The sequence below is a fragment of the Nicotiana tabacum genome, chromosome 8, assembly GCF_000715075.1.
Source record: "Nicotiana tabacum cultivar K326 chromosome 8, ASM71507v2, whole genome shotgun sequence".
NCBI classification, from domain to species: Eukaryota; Viridiplantae; Streptophyta; class Magnoliopsida; order Solanales; family Solanaceae; genus Nicotiana; species Nicotiana tabacum.
This window is the reverse complement of record NC_134087.1, coordinates 195495775-195512498: the sequence shown is the minus strand read 5'-3', so window position 1 is coordinate 195512498 and position 16724 is coordinate 195495775. Positions and strand designations below refer to the sequence as shown.

Here is a 16724-nt window from a genome sequence, read left to right as displayed (position 1 = left end):
ACCTTCTCCCCGAGTCAAATGAACCCCCTTACCCAAATCTCTGGTGCGGACTTGGTTTTAGAGTCCAAGTGTTTTAAAAGGAAAATTATTTTTTAAAAAAACGGTGACCTGGCACATCGAAATCAATGTCAGGTGGCGACTCTGAGTAATTTCTTTTTGCACAAAATTTCGTCATTTACTAATTGAAAACCCTTTTCAAGCTTTATAAATTCTTTTTATTTATTTAAGAGGGGTTAGTGAAGTTTGGTTAAAAAAAGGGTGTGACAGCAAGGTTATTGCATATGCTTTGCGGCAGTTGAAGATTCATGAGAAGAATTATCCAGTTCATGATTTGGAGCTAGCAACCATTGTTCATGCGCTGAAGATTTGGAGGTATTATTTATATGGCTTTCGTGTGAGGTGTTCACGAATCATAAGAGTTTGCAGTATTTTGTTCAAGTAGAAGGAGCTCAATTTTAGGTAGAGAAGGTTGTTGGAGCTATCGAAAGATTATGATATCACCATCTTGTATCATCACGGGAAGCCCAATGTGGTGGCCGATGCTTTGAGTAGGAAGCCAGCCAGTATGGGTAGTCTTGCGTACATTCCAGTCGGTGAGTGACCGCTTGCTTTAGAAGTTCAGGCTTTGTCTAATCAATTCGTGAGGCTGAATATTTCCGAGCCCAATCGTGTTTTTTCTTGCACAGTCGCTCGACCCTCCTTGTTTGAGCGTATAAGGGAAAGGCAGTATGATGATCCTCATTTACTTGTCCTTAGGGACACAGTGCGGTACGGTGATGCCAAGCAGGTTATAGTTGGAGATGATAGAATTTTGAGGATGCAAGGTCGTGTTTGTGTGCCTAATGTGGATAGGATTTGTGAGTTTATTCTAGAGGAGGCCCATAGTTCCGGTATCCTATTCATTCGGGCGTCGCTAAGATGTACCAGGACTTGCAGCAACATTATTGGTGGAGGAGGATGAAGAAGGATATTGTTGCATATGTAGCTCGGTGTTTGAATTGTCAGCAGGTAAACTACGAGCATCAGAGACCTAGTGGTTTGCTTTAGAAGATTGAGATTCCTGAGTGGAAGTGGGAGCGTATCACTATGGATTTCGTTGTTGGACTCCCACGAACTCAGAGGAAGTTTGATGCAGTATGGGTTATTGTGGATAGGCTGACTAAGTCAGCACATTTCATTCCTGTGGCAGTTTCCTATTCTTTGGAGCGGTTGGTAGAGATCTATATCCGTGAGATTATCTATCTTCATGGTGTACCCGTGTCTATCATTTCTGACCGAGGTACACAGTTTACCTCGTATTTCTGGAGGGTGTGAGTTGGGTACGCGGGTCGAGTTGAGCACAACATTTCATCCTCGGATGGACGGTCAGTCCGAGCGTACTATTCAAATTTTGGAGGATATGCTCGCGCCTGTGTCATTGACTTTGGAGGTTCTTTGGATCAATTCTTGCCATTAGCGGAGTTTTCCTACAACAACAATTATCAGTCGAGCATCCAAATGGCTCCCTACGAGGCATTATATGGTAAATGGTGTCGATCGCCAATTGGGTGGTTTGAGCCGGGGAGGCTTGGTTGTTGGGTACAATTTTAGTACAGGATGCCTTGGATAAGGTTAAGATCATTCAGGATAGACTTTGTACAGCTCAGTCTAGGGGTGTGCATTCGATTTATCGATTCCATTTTGACCTGTATTGATAATTACTTATCGATTATCGATTTGTACATATGCTTATCGTTATCATTTCAATAAGGTTTCAATTTTTTTGATTTTGATATATCGATTTTTGGGGCTTATCAATTCGGTTATCGATTACACCAATAAGAAAATTTGCGGGATTCCACGGAAAGTATATCGATATAAACACACCTAACTAATATGGACAAAAAGAAGCTAAAATAAGACGAACACCGTTTATAACATAAAAATTGTGTCAACAAGCACATGCAACAAAACTAAAGTAAGGGATCAAATGTATGCTACCAACACTCCAATGGTATAAAAAAATACATCATCACGGCTAATTCTATTTTCCATTAATTTGAACTTCATTCCCTTGAGCTTTAAATATGATCATTCCTTAAATGTGGTAGATGAAATAATAGGGTTAGGGACTTAGGGTAAAGGAAAGGGTATTATAGAATAAGGGTTAAAAAATAATTTTTTTAGTATATCTTATCAGTTTATCGATAAACCGATAACCGAAGAGGACAAAATCGAAATCAAAATCGATAACTCGATAAGGAAAATTTCGAAATCGAAATCGATAAATCGATAAACCGATAACAAATAATCGATTCGATTTATCGATAAACCGATCCGAATGCACACCCATAGCTTAGTCCAGGCAAAAGAGTTATGTCGACCGTAAGGTTCGTGATGTGGTATTCATGGTCGGAGAGCAAGTGTTGCTCCGAGTGTCACCCATGAAGGGCATGATGAGATTTGGGAAGAAGGGAAAGCTAAGCCCTAGGTTCATCGGGCCTTTTGAGATCCTTGATCGAGTGGGAGAGGTGGCTTACAGACTTGCGTTGCTGCTAGGTTTATCAACTGTACATCTAGTGTTTCATATGTTCATGCTTCGGAAGTATCACGGCGATCCATCCCACGTGATAGATTTCAGCACTGTCCAATTGGACAAGGATTTGACCTACGAGGAGGAGTCGGTAGCTATTCTAGACCGGCAGGTTTGACAGTTGAGATCGAAGAGATACCCTTCGGTTCGTGTGCAGTGGAGAGGTCAGCCTATTGAGGCAGCTACCTGAGAGTCCGAGTTCGATATGCGGAGCAGATATCCCCATCTTTTCACTGACTCAGGTACTTTTCTATGTCCGTTCGTCCTCAAACGGTTGTTTTAGAGGTGGAGAATATGATGACCCAAAAGGTCTTCTTCTATTTTAGAATCCGACTTTGTGTTCCGAGGCCTTGAAACCCTCATTTTATCTCTCTTCGATTTGCGTGTGTAGTCCGGGAGCAATTCCGGAAAGCTTTTATGTGAAAATTCGAGAAAATAATAATTTTTACCTTTAAAGTTTATTTTAGTTGACTTCGATCAACATTTTGGGTAAACGGACCCGGACCTGTGTTCCGACAGTTCCGGAGGGTCCGTAGTAAAATATGGGGCCTGGGCGTATGCCCGGAATCGTATTTTGAGGTCCCTAACCCGAGAAATGAATTTTTGAAAGATGAAATTTATAAGACTGAAAATACAATAAAAAAAGATTTGATCTTATTAGTATCAGGCCCGTATTTTGGTTCTGGAGCCTGGTACATGTCTGTTATGATATTTAAACCTTATATGTGAAATTTGGTGAAAAACGGAAGTGATTTGATGTGATTCAGACCTTTGGTTGAGAAAATAAAAGTTTTAAAACTATCTTGAAAATTTCATGTTTTTTGGTATTGAATTCGTAGTTCTATGTGTTATTTTGGTGATTTGATCACGCGAACAAGTTCGTATGATGTTTTAATACTGGTGTGCATGTTTGGTTTGGAGCCCCGAGGACTCGGGTGAGTTTTGGATAGGCTACGGAGTGATTTTGGAACTTAGAGAATTGCTGGTGTGATTGTTATCTGTTGCAGGCCTCGGATCTCGTAATTGCGAGATCAGGCTTCACAAATGCGAGCAAAACAAACATGGCAATTGCGAGGTCTTTATTGCAATTACGAAGAAATCCTGGGACAGCAAAGTTCGCAAATGCGAACATATCTTCGCAATTGCGAAGAGAGTCTAGGAAGGGGTGTGATCGCAGATGTGATCTTTTCATCGCATTTGCGGAGGTTCCTGATCGTAATTGCGATCATTACCTTCGCAATTGCGAAGGCAGCAGAAATGTGGGGAACTTCGCATTTGTTATGGTTCTTTGCATTTGCGAGCTTCGCATTTGCGAGCTTCGCATTTGCGAAGCTCAGGTCTCAATTACTACATCTGCAGCTGAGTAAAAGGGTCTTAGACGGAATTTTCTCTCATTCTTCACATTTTTCAAATCCTAGAACCCTAGAGGCGATTCTCCCAAGACCAAACCTTCCCCAAAATTTTGGTAAGTGATCCTAACCCACTTTCTTTCACTTTCCCATCACATTTCATGAATTTTCAACCAAAAATCTAAGATTTCTATGGTAGAAATTGGGGGTTTGGGTAGAATTAGGGATTTTTATAAATTGGGAATTTAGACCTTGATTTGAGGTCGAATTCTAAAACCAACTGTATATCCGGGCTTGGGGGTATATGGATAATCAGATTTTGGTTCGAATTTCGAGTTTAGACCAAGCGGGTCTGGGGTCAGGTTTTGACTTTTTGGAGAAAATATTGGAAAACCTATAATTATTGATTTCTTTAGCATTTATTAATGTTATTAAGTTAATTATGACTAGATACGAGTGGATTGGTGGAGGAATCGAGAGGTAACACGGTAATTGAGCTTTGAAATACCCGTTTGCTTGGGGTAAGTGTTTGGCCTAACTTCGACTTGAGGGATTAGGGATCCCCGACTTATTTTCTATATGAAATTCCATGTGTGTGGCGTATAGGTGTGGTGACGAGTACCTATACGCCGCTAAATTATCTATTTAGCTTGTTCCCTTCCCCGTTTCCTTATATATTGTTTTTCCTATCTTAACCGCTACTTGCTTATTGATGTTTCCATGTCTAATTGCTTATAGTTAACCGTTGTTGTCTCTATTGAAGGTATTGATTGTTCCGTAGTTTCATTATGCTATATTGTTGGTTTACGTTGGTTTATTGATACTTCATGGTACACTCTGGTTGGTCTCATTGTGTAGTATTAACTGTTGAAGTTTCATAATGATATAAACCTCCCGTTGTGATGATTTGAGGTATAAATGTTGTGGGGGTTTGAGCTAAACTGTGAAATACTTATTTTATTTTTGTGATTGGTACTGATATGATGGGATCGGGTTGCACGCCGCAACAGGAGAAATAAGGGTGAAATGTGATTGTCTGGTGGGATCGGGTTGCCCTCCGCAACAAAGAGTAATAAGGGTGGACATGTGGGATCGGATTGTACGCCGCAACAGGAGGAATAAGGGTGATATATTGAGGAGTAATAAGGGTGGACTGGTGGGATCTGGTTGCATGCCGCAACAAAGAGTAATAAGGGTGAATATTCATATTGTCCTTGATTATATGGTGGGATCGGGGTGCGCGCCGCATCATCTGTTGTTTATGTATTCATCTTCTGTTGAAATTCATTACTGTGGTGTTGAAACTCTCTTGAGGATTGGTTATAAATGAGTATTGGTAGAACGATTGGGTTCCATATTTATTAAATGCAAGTTATTGTCCTATTTCACTCCGTATTTTCTTTTTGCCTTATTATAAACTGTTGCAGTATATTATTTATGCCTCGCCGTAGCCTCGTCATTACTTCGTCGAGGTTAGGCTCGACACTTACCAGTACATGGGGTCGATTGTATTGATACTGCACTCTGCACTTTTTGTGCAGATTTCGAAGCTGGTAGTGGCTGATCGAGAGGTCGGTTGCTGATACTTCACTCAGGAGACCCAAGGTAGTCCTGTAGGCGTCCTTTGGCCCTGGCGTCCGCTCTTATCTTTACTTCATTTCTTTTTTATCTTCTTCGAGACGAATGTATTTTCGTTCAAACCATTACATGTAGTATTCATAGAATGTTCGTGAGTTGTGACATCAATTTTTGGGTGGTATTTATTTCGGCTTTCATTAATAGTATATGAGTAATCATTTAAATCATGTACTTTCGCTTTTATTTTTGCTGATTTAATTTTGTTAAATTTTAATTATAAAAGGATAAAGAAAAAAAGTGAAATATTCTGTAACGTTGGCTTGCCTAGCGAGTGCAATATTAGGCGTCATCACGATCCCGAAGATGAAAAATTCAGATCGTGACATTAGATCATACTTATGGTTTGGTACCTGCTGAAACTCATAATATTTAGCAACCATGTTAGAAATAAAAGAACAGGAAACTCGCAAGTTGCAAAAAATTGAGGCGAAAAATAAAATAAGTACGGCAATCCTAAAAAGTTCAACATCAGTTATTAGGATTATTTATTACCTTTTCTAAATTTTTTATTAAAAATAAATTCTAATAAATATTGTAGTTTATTTTCTATGATTAACTTAACCAAATTTGGTGTATACACCGGGTGTAGGTAAGTTTTTTCCGTAAAGAAGGTGGGCTTTTCCTAGTCTTTCGTTGGGGGAAGTGCACGGTTAATCACTAATAACACATGTATTTACTTTTAAGCCACTGTTTAAAATATCTTTAGTCTTTAGCCACTGCTTTAATAAACTTTTTCTGCCCGGACGAAAACACCCTTCTGCTCATAAAGTTTAGGACTTAGTGTCCTTAACTTTTGAACTTGCAACTCTAAGTTCAGGACTTCGGGACTACATGTCCTTAACGTTTGAACTTGCAACTCTAAGTTCACGACTTCAGGACTACATGTCCTTAACTTTTGAACTTAGAACTCGAAATTCAGGACCACCTGTCCTTAAATTTTGTGCTTGTAACTCTAAGTTAAAGACTACTTGTCCTTAACTTTTGAACTTGTAAGTCTAAGTCCAAGACCTATTGTCCTTAACTTTTGAGCTTGTTAGTCTAAGTTCAGGACATTTTTGAGCTTGTTAGTCTAAGTTCATGATCTATTGTCCTTAACGTTTGGGCTTGTTAGTCTAAGTTTAGGACATATTGTCATTAACTTCTGAGCTTGTTAGTCTAAGTTCAGGACTTCAGGACCTATTGTCCTTAACTTTTGAACTTGTAACTGTAAGTTCAGGACCTATAGTCCTTAACTTTTGAGCTTGTTAGTCTAAGTTCAGGACCAAGTGTCCTTAACTTTTGAACTTGTAATTCTAAGTTCAGAACCAAGTGTCCTTAACTTTTGAAACTGGAACTCGAAGTTAAGGACCAAGTGTCCTTAACTTTTGAACTTAAATACATATATTTTAAATATTTTATCCTTTTTTGATAAATTCACTTTTTTCTTCCGTTTTGACTGAAGGTATACCCAATTTAAAAATCATAACAGGTAAAAGTCAAAAGAGAGGGAGAATTAAAAAGTGATCATGACTTACCACCTAATTCCCTCTTCATAGGATCTCAAGGCACAATAGGTATAGTAGTAGAGCAGTGAAAAAAATACAGTGAATTTCTATTGCTTATATGCAGGAGTATGCCTTGTATTTTTCTTTGACTCAATCTGCCATTCTCCATTAACTACATACTTTGACATAGCTTTTCTGAGATCATAAAAAAGGAGTCACTTTTCAACGACAAAGACAAAGCAAAATATACAAGAAGAAGGCTATAAAGAAAAAGAAAGAAAATGGAGGTTCAGAATGGAAGAAGAATATGTAGAGAGAATAGCCCAGAAAGAATATGCAGAGAGAATAGCCCAGAAAAAGAATCTGAAAATGGCGTATCTATCCAACCTGTAATACCACTGTATTTCCGTTTGGGAAGGAAAGGGTAACAATGTCCTTTCATATTAATTTTAACAATCTAGTGGCTATTTTTGCTCAGCATTAAAAATATTGGATAAAAGGTTAATACCACTTTAAATAGTGGCTACCCATATAATTTTTACTCTTTCGTTTCTGTTGGACACGTGAAGACGACTGGTTGTATCCACAAAATTATTTGGGTTCATAGAACTTGGGCTAAAACTAACGCCTTGCTCTACAATTTTGGAAAGGGCACACGAATTCCGAAGAAGATGATTTCCTCTAATTTTGCGTTTGGTTTGGATTCTAATTACTAGTTATTGTTGGTCTTTTGTTTGTCAATATCCCCAGATATTTTATTCAACAAACCCATTTTTTTTCTTTTTGAAATTTTGTCATTCCATATGTGAGGAGTTAGAGATGGCAACGGGTGCGTGCGGGACAATGCGGGTTTGAGAATTTGCGAGGCAGTGTGGGTTTGAGAGTTTGCGGTTGTGGGGCAAGATTGGGTGAGTTCATTTTTAAAAAAAAATTATGTGGGATAGGGCGGGGCGCGAGTTTGAATAATTTTTTGAACTAACACACGTAAAGGCTAAACGTTAAAACCCTAGTCCCTATTTCACTCTATTGACCTAGTCAAGTGCTCTCTCACTCTCTCGACAGCTCATCTCTCTGCTTTCTTTCGTTGATCAGAGAGAGTTGAGGACGTTCCAAAAAGTAACAAGAATCAATGAGTAGTGTTCACTCCTGATACCATATTTGTTATAATCCAAAACATAATTTTAACCTAATAAATGGCATGAATTCGTCGTTCAAACTATGTTACATCAAATATAAAAACAATCATTTTTCTTAATTGTCATAAAATGATCATCTTGGTTAATACTTTTATTGACGGATGTTTTGTTACACTTATATTTACCCTAAAAAATAAAAATTAATTATATATAATATTTACGTCGCGAACGTCATTATCACTTTTTTCCTAAGTGGGTAGATGAAAACAAATCGGAGTAATAGCTTTGCAGAGAAACTTGCTGGATAACTAAAGTTGGTCAAAAAGATTAAGGTACAGACACGTGAATATCATATGAAAAGTAGTTGGCTTTTTCCCAAATCCTTAATTCATTTCCTTTTGGCCACGTGAAGAGTGGTGTATCCACAAAATTTGGTTCCTATAACTTTGGCTAAAAATTTTATGGCAGACTACCTCAACCTTTTTTTGTTTACGCTTGATGTCCGCTATATGTATTAGAGTTCGATAAAATTCAAATTCATGCTGAAAATTTCAAATTAAAGAAAAAATGTTCCTAAACAAAGATGACTCATACAAAGAGCTCGAACCCGAAATCTCCAGTGACTACTTTAAGCTTTACAAAAGAATGGCATGGTTCTTGAATTTTGAATGTTGGTTCGACTTCTTTTATACAATAATGTATGCAAGAATTTGGACAAATTATATCGATTTATTACTGAAGGGAAGTCTTGACGTAATTGGTAAAATTGTTGTTATGTGACCAGGAGGTCTCGAGTTAGACCTATAAAAACAGTCTCTTGCAGAAATATAGGATAAAGTTGCGTACAATAGACCCTTGTTGTTACACCCTATGTTTTCGTATGTTAGAGTATCCGTAAATCAATTGATGTAAGCTCAGAAATGAGATCAACTTTGAAAGTACGTAAAGTAAGTTAATCCTTTTATAATGGAGGTTACAAATCTTTATGATCATGAATAACGAGTACCAAAAGGGTTGGAAAGCTTAGGCGCTAAATGAATTAAAAAAAATAAGTTTCGTCGAATGTCGACAAGTTTGGAATGTTATAACCTATACTTTTGGGGTGAGACAAGGGTGATTAACATGATTATGAGGTTATGTTATGAGTTAGTTTAGTCGTATGATAGTCGTGTGTTATGTTTTTAAGTCAAGCAAGTTGTGGAACAAAAGTTGGAAAAGGTCATCACAAGTTACATTCAAAAATGAGTTGAAACCTAGGTTAAATGTAGCTGAGCTTTTCTCTTAACATACTTTGAATCAAGGGATGATCTACATATGAAATTTAAGATCTATGAGTCTAGTTTTCAACTCATTAAATCGTTTATCAATACGATCTCGGAGTATAGAGATATTCGCATTTTTGCGAGACCGCGCAGCTAGTAGGTGACAAGTAGGTGCATCACCTACTTGCCAAAAAGAGAGGCCTCAACTAAGTCGGTCAAGAGGGGACTTTTAAGGGATTATAAACTCAGTTATTTCACCTATCTTTCAGACCAAGAAAACCTAATTGAACCCCTGCAACTCCTCCCCAAAAATCCCACACAAACCCTAGGGTATTCCGGGTGTTACGACGCGATTCTAGTGCTGAAAAGTCCGGACAGCTTGCTAGTTTCTCTTTCTCCTTTTTGCAGCCGTGTTGAGGAACTTATTTTTGATGAAAAAGGACCAGGTTTCGTGGGTTATACTCAGTACAATGTAATTTTATGCTTCTCCTTCCATTATCTATGCGTTTGCGAGTTGTAACTCGATCGTAAAGAATAGACCTAGCTAGTTTCGAAAGAATGGTATGTTGTTTGTTATTGTGTAATGGTTGCCTGGTTGTAAACTTATTTTTAAGTTGAATTCATGGCTGGTTTATTGGATAAGAGGTATAATGATGTACTTTTGGTTGTATTTCCCAATTTGAAAGAAAAGACAAGTCGAAACGTGTTTAAGTAAACTGAAAAATTATTTTTGAGTTGATGAACTTGTGGGAATATTTTTGGTCTGTTTCGTGTTGGTATTGGGTTGTCTCTTTTACTAATATTTTTATGGATTTGAGAGGAGGAAGGTTGTGGAGAAACACCACATAATGACAAGGTTGTTTGTTGGTCGTTCGTCGTAACATTTTCGGGTTGGTTGACACTATTATGGTTGTCGTATTGTGTATGAAGTGATTGGGGTATGTTGGGCTGTTTGTGATTGTTTTGACTAGTGTGAAGTCATATATATAGGGGAGGTTCTGTCCATTTCATTGTAAAATATGTTGTGGTCGATACATAATAGTTACGACGCTTAAACGATAACGAGAGTGTCATTTCTCTTATTGTAGACTAAGGAGCCGTGAAATGGCATAGCTTGAGGTTGGGAAGAATATACAAGGTATGTTAAGGCACTTACTTCTTTCTTTTGGCATGATCTAAAGTGACATGAACATAAACGGTACGCTAATTTATAACTGATCTACTCCTAGAAACTAAGGTTGTTCATGTTGTTCTTTCCTTATAAAGTTATTCTAAACAAGTGTGTATGATCCTTAAATCCTACTAAGGTTCATATTGATGGTGGGGATGCCCATAATGACCTTAAGTCACTCTAAAAGGTTTAGAACGTGATTCTATGAGTCTAGCATGCATTATATATAGTATCTATTTTACTCTACCGAGCCGCGCTATAGTCGGTCGGGTATGGCACCTATTGTGCAACCACTGATCAGTTGGGTTTACCGAGCTCCACGTGGCCAGGTACGATTCTACCGAGCCTTATAATGGTCGGGTACGTTTTTACTGAATCCTCTTTGAGGCCGGGTACGATATGATGATGATGATGCCCACAGAGGCGAATGTTTTTAAAAAGTTCATGTATATATATGTATTATGCATTTCATGTCAGTAGCCCCCAGAGGCACTCAGATGTTACAGGTTGTATCTCCTCTATCTCTCTTTACATTACTGTTCTTGTTTATGCTTTCCTGCCTTACATACTCGGTACTTTATTCGTACTGACATCCCTTTTGCTTGGGGATGCTGCGTGTCATGCCCGCAGGTCCCGATTGATAGGTTGACAGTCCTCCTAGTAGGCTATCAGCTCAGCGAAGGTGTTGGTGCACTCCACTTGCTCCGGAGTTGCCTAGTTGGTCAGTATGCTTTGGATATGTATTGATTGGTATGGCGGGGCCCTGTCCCGATCTTTATGATTTTATGTACTCTTAGAGGCTTGTAGACAGATGTCAGGTGTAGGGACACTTGTATGGCCTTGTCGGCCTATGTTTTGAGTTTACAAATGGTCATGTCGGCCTTATAGGCCCGTATGTCACATATATAAGTTTGTATATCATTTTGGGTCTTCATATGTTGAGTATTCCCTTATGTTTTATTCTTGTTATCTCATGACCGGTTTTCTGGCTCATTTACTCATGATAGTATGATAAGAAAGATATGTTATGTTGGTACTCGGTTGAGTAAAGCACCGGGTGCTCGTCGCAGCCCTCTGATTCGGGTCGTGACACTTGTGGTTCGGCCCTTTCCCGAACACCGCACATAACAGGAACTTAATGCACTGGGCTGCCCTTATATCGATTTATTACTATAGTTCAGTTAGTTTAAATTTTAAATTAGATGAACACACCCTTCAACAGTATTAAATAACATAAGAATTTACTTTTTTAAATAAAATAATTTAAATAATTTGACGCGATATTAAAGATTGGAAAAATGACATTGTATAGCCATTCTCAAAATAATAGCCGAATAAATATATAAATTTTTTTATATATATACATTATGTATGTTATATACAAAAATTACAAATTTTATACATTTTCTCACTACCAAATATAATTAGTTTCTGGCATGGGCTAAAAGAGATAATACCCCATTAAAGATTAGTGTATGATAAACCCATATGTGTATCTTGAAATTAGAGCTGTCAAAACGGGTCAGCCCAACCCAAACCTCGCCGGCTTTTAATTTGGAGGGATAGGACGGGCCGGCCCGCCACTTGAACGGGCCTTAAAATGGCCAGCCAAACCCATCCCTAAGAGGGCCGCGGGCTAGGCCGGGCCGACCCTTCAATTTTTTTTAAGAAAAAAAAATTTCTTTAAATCCTTAAATATTTTTTAGTGACATAATCGATTAATCATGTAAATAACTTCTGTTTGCTTAGAGCGTAAAAAAAAGCTTGATATTTGATGAGAAATCTTGTAATTGAAATACAAATTCTATATATCTCTAACTCTTCTTTTTTAAAATTACATGAATAGTTTCTTAATGCTTTTCTTTCATTTTCCTCAGATTCAGGGATTGCTTCAATAAATTTGAATGCTGAGATTTTTAAATTTAGGATTAATATCATTTGCTAATTTTATCATTATAGATCATAAATTTTTTAAAATTCCTGAAATTTACTAGTGGTCAATTTTTTTTGGTGTATTCAAAAATGATTTTTTTCTATACTAAAGAGCAGTTTAAATATTAATAGTATATTAAAGTAATCTAAACTGATCATTGGCCACTTAAAGTAATATTTTCTTTTGAAAATTGATTATTATCGTTAAAACTTTTCGAGTTCGTTATTAATTAAGCAAAAGAAAAACTAATTTTGTCATATTACATGCATGTCAAAAATGTAAATTCTAGTTGATATGGAAGGGTAAATGAGCAATCTAGGGTTGGGGAATGGGGATTATTGTCACGACCCGAATTTTCCACCCTCGGGAGTCGTGATGACGCCTACTAATAAAAGCTAAGCAAAACAACTATTCCGTTTTAATTACCCCTTACAAGTCTCTAAGTCCTTATGATTTCAAAATAACATACCAAAACAGCGAAAATAATAATATCAATAACAAAGCGGAAGACGAAATCTGATAATTTAACTTAATATAAACTGCAGAAGTCTAAATACAACTCTACCCAGAATTTAGTGTCACAATTTCACAGATTGTCTAAGATTACTACAAATAAAGTCTGAATAGAAATACACGAATTTATCTCTGAATAAGTAAAAACGGAAAAGAAATGATAGAAGGAGACACCAAGGCCCGCGGACACCTGCAGGATTATCTCGGGTCGCCTGTTGGACTGAAGGCAGCAACCTCACTGCGGTGCAAACGCTCTGGTACCAGTATATGCACACAATGCAGAGTGTAGTATTCGCACAACCGACCTCATATGCTGGTAAGTGCCTACCCTAACCTCGCCGAAGTAGTGACGAGGCTAGGACCAGACTACCAAATAAACATGTGCAGTTAAATCATATACAACAGAAAATAAAAGCAGATATTCACAGTAAAGATGGAGGGGAAAATATGCTACGGGGAGTATCAGATAACAACAAAGTACCAAAGAGGAATGTAAAGAAACCATAATTTAGTTTCCAACAATAATGAGGAAGACAAACACAATATCCACTTTCATTTCTTTCTTGTTGCAGGCGTGCAATCCGATCCCATTTCATATATCTCGTTGCAGGCGTGCAACCCGCTCCCATTTCATTTATCTCGTTGCAGACATGCAACCCGATCCCATTTCATATATCTCGTTGCAGGCGTGCAACCCGCTCCCATTTCATATATCTTGTTGCAGGCGTGCAGCCCGCTACCATTTCATATATTTCCGTGGCGGCGTGCCACCCGATACCATTTACAACTCAACATCAATCACAAAAGAATCCCGGCAAGGGAACAAGAGTATAACAACAATATCCCCGCAAGGAAAATAATATCGTAAACAATAACATACCGGCAAGGGAGACAATGTCATAAACAATAATATCCCGGCAAGGGAGACAATATTATAAACAATAATATCCCGGCAAGGGAACCAACAATGATAATCAACATATTAAGCATGAATAAATCTCAACGGAGTCGCAACAATTACAACAATAGACCCACGTGCATGCTTGACACCGACGTATAAATACTCGTCACCATGCCTATACGTCGTGCTTCACAATTAACACATAGCAAATTAGACACAACTCCTAATCCATCAAGCTAAGGTTAGGCCAAACACTTACCTCGATGCCACGAACACAATTTAAGCCTCAAACACCACTTTTTCTTTAGAATTCGCCTCCAAATTACTTGTATCTAGCCCAAATTAATTTAAACTACATCAATAAATGCTAAAGAATTCATACCCAATGCTTAATTATAGGTTTTCTATCATTTTCCACAAAAGTTCAAAAATCGCCCCCGGACCCGCTTGGTCGAAACTCGAGGTTCAGGCCAAAATCCAATAACTCATTCACCCACGAGCCCAAATATGCAATTAGTTTCGAAAATCGAACCCAAAACGAGGTCTAAATTTCAGTTATTCAAAAAGCCCTAACTCTACCCAAAATCCCAATTTCTACCATGGAAGAACAATATTTAAGCCTAGAAATCTAATGGGCGTTGATGGAAAAATGAAGGAGATGGGTATAGGAACACATGCCTATGATTTGGTGTTGATTTTACTCTTCAAAAATCGCCTAGGTTCTGATTTTGGGGAAGGAGATGTGAGAAAAATGGTTTATTCCCGTTTCTGTTACTGTTTAAAAGAGTTGGGCGACAATGTTCATCGCGTTCATGAGAACACTGTCTCGCGAAGAGCTGCCAAAAGTGGACTTACGCGATCGCGAGTCCTCCTACGCGATCGCGAGGGGTTGCCCCCTGACCTTCGCGTTCGCGGACCAGTGTACGCGTTAGCGTAGAAGAACGACAACATCCCAGACCAGCCCTCATTTTACACTACGTGTTCACGGGACGAGAGTCTCGTTCGCGTAGAGCAGCACCCCAGTACTCCGCATTCACGTCCCTTACTTCGCGTTCGCATAGAACAAGTTCACCCTAGCCCCTATTTCCCTTTCGCGATCACGTGAAAGGCTTCGCGATCGTGAAACACAGAATGTCTTTGCATTAGAAACAACATTTCTGCAACTCTCCCAAGTATAAAAATCTTCCAACATCTATCCGAAAATCACTGAGCCCTCGGGGCTCCAAACCAAACATGCATACTAATTCAAAAACATCATATGGACTTACTCGTGCGATCAAATCGCCAAATTAACAGCTTTAACAACGAATTTAGCATCAAAATCAAAGGAAAATCTCAAGAACACTTAAGTTTCAAATTTCACAACCGAGGGTCCGATTCACGTCATTTCAAGTCCGTTTCTTACCAAATTTTACAGGCTCAATCCTAACACCATGTAAGACTTGTACCGGGTTCTGAAACCAAGATACGGGCCCGATACCATCAATTTCAAATACATTAAAATTTCCAAAAACTCTTAAAATTTCATTTAAATAATTATCTTCAAAAATTCATTTCTCGGGTTTGGGATCTCGGAATTCAATTTCGGGCATACACCCAAGTCCCATATTTTCTACGGACTCTCATGGATAGTCAAATCACGGATTCGGGTCCATTTACCAAAAATGTTGACCGAGGTCAACTTAAATTAAATTTTAAAGGCCAAATTAATATTTTCATCAAATTTCCACATAAAAGCGTTCCGGGTATACGCCGTGATCGTGCACGCAAATCGAGGTGAGGAAAAGGAGGCTTCTAAGGCCTCGGAATATAGAATTTACTTGCAAATCAAGTGATGACCTTTTGGGTCATCACAATTATAGTTAATAGTTTTTTTAGGGAAAAATTCATAAGTACCCCCTGACCTATACCCGGATTTCCAACTACATATTTTTCTTTGCGGGAATTATATTATCCCCCTAAAATTATTTTAAAATAGAATTATTTGCACCCTTAACGCTAACGTGGCAGAATGTGTGTATTTCATTCTCCCAAAGGAGATGAGAAGCAAGAAAAAATAATTTTCAGATTATTTTTTATTCTTTTTTTTACCATTTTTTCTTACTTTTTTTTCTTTTTCCTTTTCCTTTTTCTTTGTCTTTTTTCTTTTACTTTTTTTTTTCGTTTCTTCTCTAATTCCAGTGGATATTCATTCACCGGCGACTTTGTCTAACCATTTTTCTTCCATTTTTTCTTTTCACACACAAATTAAACTCTTAAAAAGATCTATTCATAAGTAAATCAAAATACACTCAGATTTGGGGGAAAAATTTTTATCATCGGAAAACCTTCTCACGCCGAAAAAAAATAATGTATTGAAATTTTAACTGGAAAAAGTTTTCTCAGCTTATATTCATTTTTATTTCTTTTGCTCTTCCTCCCACTCATAAATTACAATTTCAAAAAAAGAAAAAAAAAATATATATATATATAACACTTAGATCGGGATAAAAATCTGTCGCCAGAAAAAATGATGTTTGTGAAATTACGACGACCACCATTTTATGCCGCCAGTGACCAAAATAAAAAAGAAAGAGAATGAAATAATCAAAAAAAAATGTGAATAATAAGAAATAAGAAAAAGGATAAGAAAAAGAAGAAAGAATAAAAAAAGTACTAAAAATACATGTGCGGGCGCGTGTAGCTCACCACTTGCCAAGAGTTTGGTTGTCTAGTTTTAGGGTGCAGATAACTCCATTTAAAATAAGTTTAGGAGGGTAATAGGA

General features: G+C 37.7%; 1 long non-coding RNA gene across 1 annotated transcript; it reads left to right on the top strand.

Annotated features, from left to right (window-relative positions):
• Positions 1 to 9658: 9658 nt before the first annotated feature.
• Positions 9659 to 11648, top strand: LOC142162607 (uncharacterized). Its single transcript, XR_012693834.1, has 3 exons — positions 9659 to 9913; positions 10530 to 10579; positions 11243 to 11648. It is a non-coding gene; the product is annotated as an uncharacterized LOC142162607 (long non-coding RNA).
• Positions 11649 to 16724: the final 5076 nt, after the last annotated feature.